This window comes from Musca autumnalis, unplaced genomic scaffold (assembly GCF_047663935.1).
Source record: "Musca autumnalis isolate F117 unplaced genomic scaffold, ASM4766393v1 scaffold_5, whole genome shotgun sequence".
NCBI classification, from domain to species: domain Eukaryota; kingdom Metazoa; phylum Arthropoda; class Insecta; order Diptera; family Muscidae; genus Musca; species Musca autumnalis.
The window spans coordinates 101943892-101956451 of record NW_027412088.1 but is presented as its reverse complement, the minus strand read 5'-3'; positions in this window follow the sequence as shown (position 1 = coordinate 101956451).

Genomic DNA, 12560 nt, shown 5'->3' with positions numbered 1-12560 from the left:
ATGAGAGCAGTTCACAATTTTTGCCTTTATAAAACGAACAGGAGCAGACCAAATGTAAACATCATTTTTCAGAGAGGTAGAGAGTAGAGAACATATATCGTCTGCTCCGTCGGAAAAGGTCGTAAGTCCACTTTTTTTGGAAATCGCGTTTTTGTTACAGGATGATAGTACAAGTCAAAACACGTCGTATGATACAAAGAAAATGGAAGTATATCGCGTTTTTCTATATGTTTTGCCCTTGTCGGAAAAGGTCGTAAGTCCACAAAACGTACAAATTTGAGTACGAAAATGTCGTAAGTCCACAGGAAAATGTATACTTTAAAAGAATACTACAGCTAATGTAGTTCATATATAATGTTTAACGTCATCCATGGTTGGTGTACAATGTAAAGAACTAGCCTACACTTTTGGATGATAATCGGATGATATTTGGCGGAGCCTGTGGACCAAACTTTTGAACAAAAATTTGATCATTTCTATATTGCAACAAAAATTTACATTTGAAATCTATTTTCCCCTATAAGCGAACTGATTATGAAAGATGGACTTCTGGCCTTTTCATTGATACAATTTGGGATGCTGTATGTGTTCAAATACCTCATATATTGAAAAATTTAAAAAAAAAATCAAAATTTTTACTGTTTTTACTGTCGTATATCTTACTTAACTTTATCAACTGTTCATTTGTGGTTTCTCTAGGGACATTCATAGGACATTCACATAACGAGATTAGTTTAAATTCAGAAATCAATAAAGTAACACCTTCTAAGATTTCACACAAAAGTTTTGGTCCATTAAACCCGCTAATAATTATCTCATTACCAAGTTAAATTACAACCCAGCAAAAATTTGGTAGGCACATGTCATTACTTTCTGCATTACCAGGTAATGAGTACTCATTACCCTCCGCATTATCAGACAGTACATATATAACAGTTAACATATAACTAGTTACATCCTTACTTACTACTAACTTACAAAGGAATAAGTACGGTGGCACAGGGCTAGTGTGTCTGACTACAAATCCTAGGTTTGTGTGTTCAAAGCTCACCGTCAGCATGGAGTTTTTTGTTGACAAAATTACGAAGAAATGTTGACGTACATGAATGTTTTTAAACAACCCTTACTATTTGTACGAGTGGCCTAGTGTGTAGTGTGTTTGACTACAAATCAGAAGTTCGTGTGTTCGAAACTAGAAGGAACCGAAATAAAAGAAAAGGAAAAAACAAAAAGCAAAAAGTGTGCAGTGTTGAATTTGAATATATTTTCACCTCAATTGATCTAAAAATAGAACATGTGCTTTTAGCGTCCTTTTCGACTACGGGTAAGTGGTTAAATATGTACTTTGTGTACACATTTAAGGAAGTACTTCCTTCCTATGACATCCCCATGTAAAAATAATGACTTTTACGGTCAATTAGTAAGTAGTTACAACTGCCAAAATTTACTGAATAAAGTCATTAATTGGTAATGACTTTTTTTGCTGGGAAGCTTATTCATTCCTTAAATTTCGCTCCAATCGGAATATTACTGCGATCTCCAGGACAGCTACAAAGTCGGGTAAAAATTGTGGGTTTGGTCCATTTCACACCTTTCGATCATAACCAACATCTAATGGGGTTACTTCTGGTCGGAACCCGACCTCTCCACAAAATTTCGTGACGATCGGTCCAAAATTTAGGCCTGGAGTTTTATTACAATTGTTAATGGATAGACGGACATCCATAGCTAGATCGCTTTATCTCATCAAGATATGAAAAAATGGCAAGGGGAGGGGGTTTACGACGAATGCTTCGCGATGTTACACGAATATTGGACAAAACAAACTTACAATACCCTTTCCAAATTGTTTTGTAAAGTATAAACATTTTATTTTAAAAACGTCCGTAAATTGTAGGAAAAGGTCGTAAGTCCCTACAAAAATACAAAACTGTACAAGGAAAAGGTCGTAAGTCCAAATACATCCAATTATCTCCCAAACGCGATGGAATTTTATCAAACAAAGTACAGGTATTGAAGCGGAATAAATAAACGAAAAATACTGCCTTTACCACCATAATAAAATCTTTAATACAGAAAGCGCTGGAATGTTTTTTCTTCCTCCTGAAAAATTTATTGAGAGGGACTTACGACCTTTTCCGACGGAGCAGACGATATCACTTATAGACTGAGAAGTTCGGAACCCAAAAATGTTTACAACCTATTTGATTTGCGATCTGTTCCTTAAACTCCCTATCAAGAATTACCTCCAAATCAAGAATTCCAGTTAATAACCAAAACATTACGCAAACAACTATTCAACAACAACTTCTCTCAAATAATCCAAACTTGAAAATAAACAAAACCGTACAAATGAGAATTTGTAATTCGCTTGGAATAACAATAATAACAACGAATTTAAAGCGTGTCTTGCACACAATCAATGCTGACCACAATCGCATCAACAATTCCGCCGCTTGTACAGGTTTGGCGAATTTCTCTTTAAGGGGAGTACCGAGACAAAGTGTGATTGGAACGCATGTCAGACACAAATTGATTGTGACCATGTTCGAATAGACAAAACCAGACTTAACAGAACGAAATTTGTGGTCACTCAGTCCAGTGCAGCAGTCCGGGCAGTAATAATGGCATGAATGCTAAAATAACAACAAATCAAAACAAACAATATGATGACGGTCCAGTGCCAAAACACAAGGGGGGTAGGGATATTTTTGAAATGAACATTGATGAACGTTTTTGTTGCAAATGGAACAGTGGCAGTGAAAGGTTAAATATGGTTTTAAAACTACTAAATTAATTATTTATGTATGTATCTTGGTTTTTTATATTTCATCTCAAATGGATTCTTACATCCTGAGAAGCAACTCTTAACACCCGTATCAATATTACGGTTATGACTTTTTGAAATTTTTTCTCAAAAATGATTTCCTGTAGTGAGAATGAATGAACTTTTGCCAATTAATGCCTAAAATAACATTCATTAAACTTGATTCAGGAAATAATTTTTTGGAAAAAAAATTTCATTTCATAGAATTTTTTCAAAAACGAGTAAGAAAGTATCAGTCAGCTGTGCTGACGGATATATACCCTCAGCCATTGAAAAAAAAAAAACAAAACCAAACACAATAACAAGTAAAAAAGTATCAATCGGCTTAGTCGACAGAGATATACCCTCAGCCTGTGTGAATTGAAACGTCCATCTATTGACAATATCGAATCTACGGATTACGGATTTTGTAGCCCTTTTTGAAATTTGCCGACAAAAAATATATTTGGGGTTGCGAAGGATGTACTTTAAGGAATGGACCGACATATTCCATTTAGGAAGTAGATCTTATTTTGCGATTATTTCCTTTTGATAGATTTTGCGCCCACCAGTCATTTTAGTTGGTCACCGTATAACTCTGAGGTTTTGGACCACGATATCAGGAAGCATGGACTTGCCCACGAAAAACAAAAAATCGCTTAAACAGGACCACAAAGAAAAGCATCGGTATAATTTTTGAACTTTTGTGGGGGGTACCATAAGGAGAAGAGCGATTTCTGAGGTAGATATTCAGCAGATATATTGCGTACTGTTTTAGTGACATTTTTAACTTTTAGGGGTGGGGGCGGTACCGGACTGTGCGCACTTATAGTGCCAATCTTCAAACTTAAACTTAGTTTGGACTAAATATTACGAAAGCCAAATTTTTGTACCGAATCGGCTGATCCGTTCGAGAGTAATCGTACGCATAGTGGCATAGGGATTTTTACAGCTTTCGGGCTATTTTCTCTGGAAGTATGGACTTTTCCTTAAAAAACCTGCATCGTCGTAATGGGGGCAGCAAATACAAGTTGTTACAACAAAGATAAAAGCGATTCGAAAGCAGGCCTTTAACTTCATTTTTCCGAAATTTTGTGTGGTTGGAGTTGACATATATAGTCCATATTCAAGCCTAATCTACACCTATAAAACACCTATAAAAAAGTCGTGACATCTACGAAACTAGAAGAAATAGAGCATTAAAAGTATATATAAAAGTATATATAAAAAGACGTGATATCTCCAAAACTAGAAGAGATAGAGCAATAAAAGTACACTTATAGAAAAGTCGTGATATCTCCGAAACTAGAAGAGATAGAGCATAAAAAGTACAATTATGGAAAAATCGTGATATCTCCAAAACTTGAAGAGATAGAGCATTAAAAGTACACTTATAGAAAAGTCGTGATATCTCCGAAACTAGTAGAGATACAGCATTAAAAGTGCTCTTATAGAAAAGTCGTGATATCTCAGAAACTAGAAGAGATAGAGCATTAAAAGTACACTTGTAGAAAGGTCGTGATATGTCCGAAACCAGAAGAGATAGAGCATTAAATGTACTCCTATAAAAAAGTGGTGATATCTCCGAAACTAGAAGATATAGAGCATTAAAAGTACACTTATAGAAAAGTCGTGATATCTCCGAAACTAGTAGAGATAGAGCATTAAGACTGTACCTATAAAAAATCGTGATATGTCCGAAATTAGAAGAGGTAGAGCATTAAAAGTACACCTATAAAAAAGTCGTGATATCTCCGAAACTAGAAGAGATAGAGCATTAAAAGTACACTTATAGAAAAGTCGTGATATCTCCGAAACTAGAAGAGAGAGAGAGCATTAAAAGTACACCTATAAAAAGTAGTGATATCTCCGAAACTAGAAGAGATAGAGCATTAAAAGTACACCTATAAAAAATCGTGATATCTCCGAAACCAGAAGAGATAGAGCCTTAGAAGTACAACTATAAAAAGTCGTGATATCTCCGATATAGAAGTACAACTATAAAAAGTCGTTATATCTCCGAAACTAGAAGAGAGCATTAAAAGCATACATATAAAAAAGTCGTGATATCTCCGAAACTAGAAGTGATAGAGCTTTAAAAGTACACTTATGGTAAAGTCGTGATATCTACGAGACTAGACGAGATAGAGCATTAAAAGTACACTTATAGAAAAGTCGTGATATCTCCGAAACTAGAAGAGATAGAGCATTAAAAGTACACCTACAAAAAAGTCGTGATATCTCCGAAACTAGAAGAGAGCATTAAAAGCATACATATAGTGATAGAGCTTTAAAAGTACACTTATGGTAAAGTCGTGATATCTACGAGACTAGACGAGATAGAGCATTAAAAGTACACTTATAGAAAAGTCGTGATATCTCCGAAACTAGAAGAGATAGAGCATTAAAAGTACACCTACAAAAAAGTCGTTATATCTCCGAAACTAGAAGAGAGCATTAAAAGCATACATATAAAAAAGTCGTGATATCTCCGAAACTAGAAGTGATAGAGCTTTAAAAGTACACTTATGGTAAAGTCGTGATATCTACGAGACTAGACGAGATAGAGCATTAAAAGTACACTTATAGAAAAGTCGTGATATCTCCGAAACTAGAAGAGATAGAGCATTAAAAGTACACCTACAAAAAAGTCGTGATATCTCCGAAACTAGAAGAGATAGAGCTTTAAAAGTACACTTATGGTAAAGTCGTGATATCTACGAAACTAGCAGAGATAGAGCAATAAAAGTATACCTATAAAAAAGTCGTGATATCTCCGAAACTGGAAGAGAGAGAGAGATAGAGCTTTAAAAGTACACTTATACAAAAGCCGTGATATATCCGAAATTAGAAGAGATAGAGTATTAAAAGTGCACTTATAGAAAAGTCGTGATATCTGAGAAACTAGAAGAGATAGATCATTAAAAGTACACTTATAGAAAGGTCGTGATATCTCGGAAACTTGAAGAGATAGAGCATTAAAAGTACTCTTATAAAAAAGTCGTGATATCTCCGAAACTAGAAGAGACAGAGCATTAAAAGTACCCTTATAGAAAAGTCGTGATATCTCCGAAACTAGTAGAGATAGACCATTAAGACTACACCTATAAAAAATCGTGATATCTCCGAAACTAGAAGAGATAGAGGATTAAAAGTGCACTTATAGAAAAGTCGTGATATCTCAGAAACTAGAAGAGGTAGAACATTAAAAGTACACCTATAAAAAAGTCGTGATACCTCCGAAACTAGAAGAGATAGAGCATTAAAAGTACACTTATAGAAAAGTCATGATATCTCCGAAACTAGAAGAGATAGAGCATTAAAAGTACACCTATAAAAAGAAATGATATCTCCGAAACTAGAAGAGATAGAGCATTAAGACTATACCTATAAAAAAAGTCGTGATATCTCCGAAACTAGAAGAGATAGTGCATTAAAAGTATACCTATAAAAAGTCGTGATATCTCCGAAACTAGAAGAAAAGAGCATTAAAAGCATACCTATAAAAAAAGTCGTGATATCTCCGAAACTAGAAGAGATAGAGAATTAAAAGTACACCTTTAAAAAGTCGTGATATCTCCGAAACTAGAAGAGATAGAGCATTAAAAGTACACTTATAGAAAAGTCGTGATATCTCCGAAACTAGAAGAGATAGAGCATTAAAAGTTCACCTATAAAAAAGTCGTGATATCTCCGAAACTAGACGAGATAGAACATTAAAAGTGCACTTTTAGAAAAGTCGTGATATCTACGAAACTAGAAGAGATAGAGCATTAAAAGTACACTTATTGAAAAGTCATGATATCTCCGAAACTAGAAGAGATAGAGCATTAAAGGTACACTTATAGAAAAGTCATGATATCTCCGAAACTAGAAGAGATAGAGCATTAAAAGTACACCTTTAAAAAAGTCGTGATATCTCCGAAAATAGAAGAAATAGAGCATTAAAAGTACACCTATAAAAAAGTCGTGATATCTCCGAAACTAGAAGAGATAGAGCTTTAAAAGTACACTTATGGAAAAGTCGTGATATCTCCGAAACTAGAAGAGATAGAGCATTAAAGTACTCTTATAAAAAAGTCGTGATATCTCCGAAACTAGAAGAGACAGAGCATTAAAAGTACCCTTATAGAAAAGTCGTGATATCTCCGAAACTAGTAGAGATAGAGCATTAAGACTATACCTATAAAAAATCGTGATATCTCCGAAACTAGAAGAGGTAGAACATTAAAAGTACACCTATAAAAAAGTCGTGATATCTCCGAAACTAGAAGAGATAGAGCATTAAAAGTACACCTATAAAAAAGTCGTGATATCTGCGAAACTAGAAGAGACAGAGCATTAAAAGTACACCTATAAAAAAGTCGTGATATCTCCGAAACTAGAAGAGATAGAGCATTAAAAGTACACCTATAAAAAAGTCGTGATATCTCCGAAACTAGTAGAGATAGAGCATTAAAAGTACACTTATAGAAAAGTCGTGATATCTTCGAAACTAGAAAAGATAGAGCATTAAAAGTAGACCTATAAACAAGTCGTAATATCTCCGAAACTAGAAGAGATAGAGCATTAAAAGTAGACCTATAAAAAAGTCGTAATATCTCCGAAACTAGAAGAGATAGAGCATTAAAAGTACACTTGTAGAAAAGTCGTGATATCTCCGAAACTAGAAGAGATAGAGCATTAAAAGTACACTTATAGAAAAGTAGTGATATCTCAGAAACTAGAAGAGATAGAGCATTAAAATTTCACCAATAAAAAAGTCGTGATATCTCCGAAACCAGAAGAAATAGAGCAGTAAAAGTACACTTATAGAAAAGTCGTGATATCTCCGAAACTAAAAGAGATAGAGCATTAAAAGTTCACCTATAAAAAAGTCGTGATATTTCCGAAACTAGAAGAGATAGAGCATTAAAAGTATACCTATAACAAAGTCGTGATATCTCCGAAACTAGAAGAGATAGAGCAATAAAAGTATACCTATAAAAAAGTCGTGATATCTCCGAAACTAGAAGAGATAGAGCATTAAAAGTACACTTATAGAAAAGTCGTGATATCTCAGAAACTAGAAGAGATAGATCATTAAAAGTACACTTATAGAAAGGTCGTGATATCTCCGAAACTAGAAGAGATAGAGCATTAAAAGTACTCTTATAAGAAAGTCGTGTTATCTCCGAAACTAGAAGAGACAGAGCATTAAAAGTACCCTTATAGAAAAGTCGTGATATCTCCGAAACTAGAAGAGATAGAGCTTTAAAAGTACACTTATAGAAAAGTCGTGATATCTCCGAAACTAGTAGAGATAGAGCATTAAGACTATACCTATAAAAAATCGTGATATCTCCGAAACTAGAAGAGGTAGAACATTAAAAGTACACCTATAAAAAAGTCGTGGTATCTCCGAAACTAGTAGAGATAGAGCATTAAAAGTACACTTATAGAAAAGTCGTGATATCTCCGAAACTAGAAAAGATAGAGCATTAAAAGTAGACCTATAAAAAAGTCGTAATATCTCCGAAACTAGAAGAGATAGAGCATTAAAAGTAGACCTATAAAAAAGTCGTAATATCTCCGAAACTAGTAGAGATAGAGCATTAAATGTACACTTAAAGAAAGGTCGTGATATCTGCGAAATTAGAAGAGATAGAGCATTAAAATTTCACCAATAAAAAAGTCGTGATATCTCCGAAACTAGAAGAGATAGAGCATTAAAAGTTCACCTATAAAAAAGTCGTGATATCTCCGAAACTAGACGAGATAGAGAATTAAAAGTGCACTTATAGAAAAGTCGTGATATCTCCGAAACTAGAAGAGATAGAGCATTAAAAGTACAATTATGGAAAAGTCGTGATATCTCCAAAACTAGCAGAGATAGAGCATTAAATGTACACTTATAGAAAAGTCGTGATATCTCCGAAACTAGTAGAGATAGAGCATTAAAAGTGCACTTATAGAAAAGTTGTGATATCTCAGAAACTAGAAGAGATAGAGCATTAAAAATACACTTATAGAAAGGTCGTGATATCTCCGAAACTAGAAGAGATAGAGCATTAAATGTACTCCTTTAAAAAAGTCGTGATATCTCCGAAACTAGAAGAGACAGAGCATAAAAAGTACACCTAAAAAAAGTCGTTATATCTCTGAAACTAGAAGAGATAAAGCATTAAAAGTACACTTATAGAAAAGTCGTGATATCTCCGAAACTAGAAAAGATAGAGCATTAAAAGTACACCTATAAAAAATCGTGATATCTCCGAAACTAGAAGAGGTAGATCATTAAAAGTACAACTATAAAAAAATCGTGATATCTCCGAAACTAGAAGAGATAGAGCAATAAAAGTATACATATAGAAAAGTCGTGATATCTCCGAAACTAGAAGAGATAGAGCATTAAAAGTACACCTATAAAAAACTCGTGATATCTCCGAAACTAGAAGAGATAGAGCATTAAAAGTACACCTATAGAAAAGTCGTGATATCTCCGAAACTAGAAGAGATAGAGCATTCAAAGTACACTTATAGAAAAGTCGTGATATCTCCGAAACTAGAAGAGATAGAGCATTAAAAGTTCACCTATAAAAAAGTCGTGATATCTCCGAAACTAGAAGAGATAGAGCGTTAAAAGTACACCTATAAAAAAGTCGTGATATCTCCGAAACCAGAAGAGATAGAGCATTAAAAGTATAACTATAAAAAGGTCGTGATATCTCCGAAACTAGAAGAGATAGAGCATTAAAAGTATACCTATAAAAAAAGTCGTGATATCTCCAAAACTAGAAGAGATAGAGCATTAAAAGTACACTTATAGAAAAGTCGTGATATTTCCGAAACTAGTAGAGATAGAGCATTAAAAGTGCACTTATAGAAAAGTCGTGATATCTCAGAAACTAGAAGTTGTTGTTGTTTAGTGAAGACATACGCGTTTGCACACGGCTCCCAAAGAATTGTAAACATTAACACTCACACGGCTTTGTTAAGCATAAATTTATAATCACACTGATTTTCTGGAAGCAGCAAGTATCGTCAGTTGAAGTATTGCAATTTGGAGGTGACGTATAAAGACTTTTTGAAAATTTAATTTTCATTTTCCGTAAAAATTATTGGAAGGATTTGTAAACTAAACTTCACTCAATAAGTTTGAACAATAACAAATGCAGCTGATCGACATACTTGTTTGATACTGCAGAGTCGCACAAAAACTCAACAACGTTTGACATTTGATACATCATATGTTCGTATTTTCGACCAGTGTTGCCAACTAAAAATACTCAAAGCATTGCCGTAAAGGCTCAAACGTTATATAGCATTGCCATCACCAGCTGTTAAATTAAGGAGTGTTTACACTGGACAAATGAAAAAACCGTATTCGCTTGGAATAAGTTACTGAAAATTTGGCCTGGAAAAGTAAACGAACAAAATGTCACAAACTCCAATAACATCAAAACAGCATTTAGCATTTCAATCAGCGAAGAGAACATTAACGGAAATATCTCCAGATGAAATGCCAGGCACGTCGAAAAAACTTGTAGGAAATGTTGAACTATCCGATCTTATGAAATTGATGGAAAAGTCGATAGAATCTGTAATGGAGGAAAAACTTAAAAATGTATCTACCAAAAGCGACATTGAAGATATAAAACTTCGGATCAGCCATATCGACAAAAAATGTGAGGAGTTGAAGTCGGAAAACGAAAAATTACGTTACGAAGTCGAAAATTTAAAAACAGAGCGATCAAAAGATTACAATAAACTGAAACATTTAATAGAACAAAGCAAGCGCAAAAATGTTGTCTTTAAAGACATAAAAAAGGACGGGTCTCCTAGAAAATCAGTTGAGGAAGTTTGCAAGAAAGTACTGAAGATAAGCGATGCTAAAGTTACTACGGCTAGAACTATTTACACAAATAATGGGAAAATAGGAGCAGTAGCTGAAATGCAAACTGAAGAAATGGCACAGAAAGTTTTCAAAAATGTAAAAAAATTAGCTGGAACCAGCATCAAAATAGAAAAAGACCTTACTGAAGAAAGACAACAAGACCGGAAAGTGCTGATGCAAATAAAAACAGAAATACTTGGTATTGATAAAACGCATCGAATCCTGGTGAGAAATGATTCAATAAAAATCGGCGATAAGTGGATGAAATTTTCAAAAAATAGAGAGCTTATGTCAGGTAGAAATAAAGCAGAAGTAGTTTTAAAGGAATTGTATGGAAATAATCTTAATAATTTAAATCTTGATTATATGCATCTTCTAAATAATATTTCACAAAAAAACTAAAAAATAGCAATATATGTAAAAGCAAAACTTTTGAAGATCGTGTAATTAAAATTCTCTCCTATAACGTTCATGGTCTGGAAAACAAAATGCTTTTCCCAGATTTCTTTAAATTTGTAAATGAAATGGATATCTTTGCCCTGCTTGAAACCCATATATGCACTGAAAAAATAGAACTATTTCAAAAATATTTTATTGGTTATGACTTGTATTGGCAACCAGCAAAGAGAAATAGTCGATTTGGAAGAGGAATTGGAGGTATTCTCATTGGAGTCAAAAATTCGTTAAAAAATAAGAACTTTCAACACAATTTCAAAAATATTAATGATATAACTTACATCAACATGAAAATTAATAATAAAAACTTCAATCTCATTCCACTCTACATGAGATCAGTCACCTGGAGAGAAGAATTTGAAAAACTAGACACGTTTCTCAAAGAAAACGAAATTGAAAACCCTATTATCATTGGAGATTTAAATATACGCATAGGACTTTTACAAATAAACATTGAAGAAATATATTTAAGAAATTTTCATGCTGGAAAGTCAGAAAGGAAGTCTAAGGATGAGGAAATAAACTCCAGGGGTAGGAACTTTATAGATTTTTGCTACGATCATAACTTATTGATAACGAATGGAATGACCAGCGGAGATGAGAACGGAGAATTGACATTCATAAGCTCAATTGGGACATCTGTAAATGATGTATGTGCAGTCTCTCAAAATCTTTTATCGCATATCAATGAATTTAAAATCGAAAATAGAATTTGGTCAGACCATATGCCTATAACTCTATCCTTAATATTCAGAGTCAACAAAGAAATGGAAAAAACAAATTGCTTGTTACCCAAAATGAAGTGGAATATAAATAAAAAAGAGGAATACCAGGCTAAACTGACTACATCCATAGGCTTACATGGAGATCAGAATGTTTTAAATTTTTCAGATATAACGAGGTTGATAAAAGATGCTGCAGAAAATTTTACAAAATATCCCAATAAGTTCAAGCAAAAAGAGAAGTGGTTTAACATAAAATGCTATAAAGCTAGGAAAAAGACATTCAAATGCCTTACGAGATTTAGAAAGTTCAGTACAAATGAAAACAAACAGAGGTACATAAATAGTAACCGCCGGTATAAAAATGTTTGTCAAATTGCAAAACAGCAGTACTACTCTAATATGGAAAGAAAGCTAGAACAAGTTCAAGACAGCAAACATTGGTGGAAGATAGCGAAAGAAATTGGAAATGATAGAGATGAAACAAGAATAAGTGTTCCAACAAGAGAACTGAAAACCCATTTTGAAAATTTGCTCAATCCCCCCCAAAAATCACCAGATATACAATATGCCCCTAATTTAATAGTTGATGATGATTTGGATAAGCCAATTACCTTAGAAGAGTTAAAGAATGTGCTAAAAAAAGCGAAACTAAACAAGGCCCCTGGGAAAGATCGTATCCCGTACGAATTTTACAAGT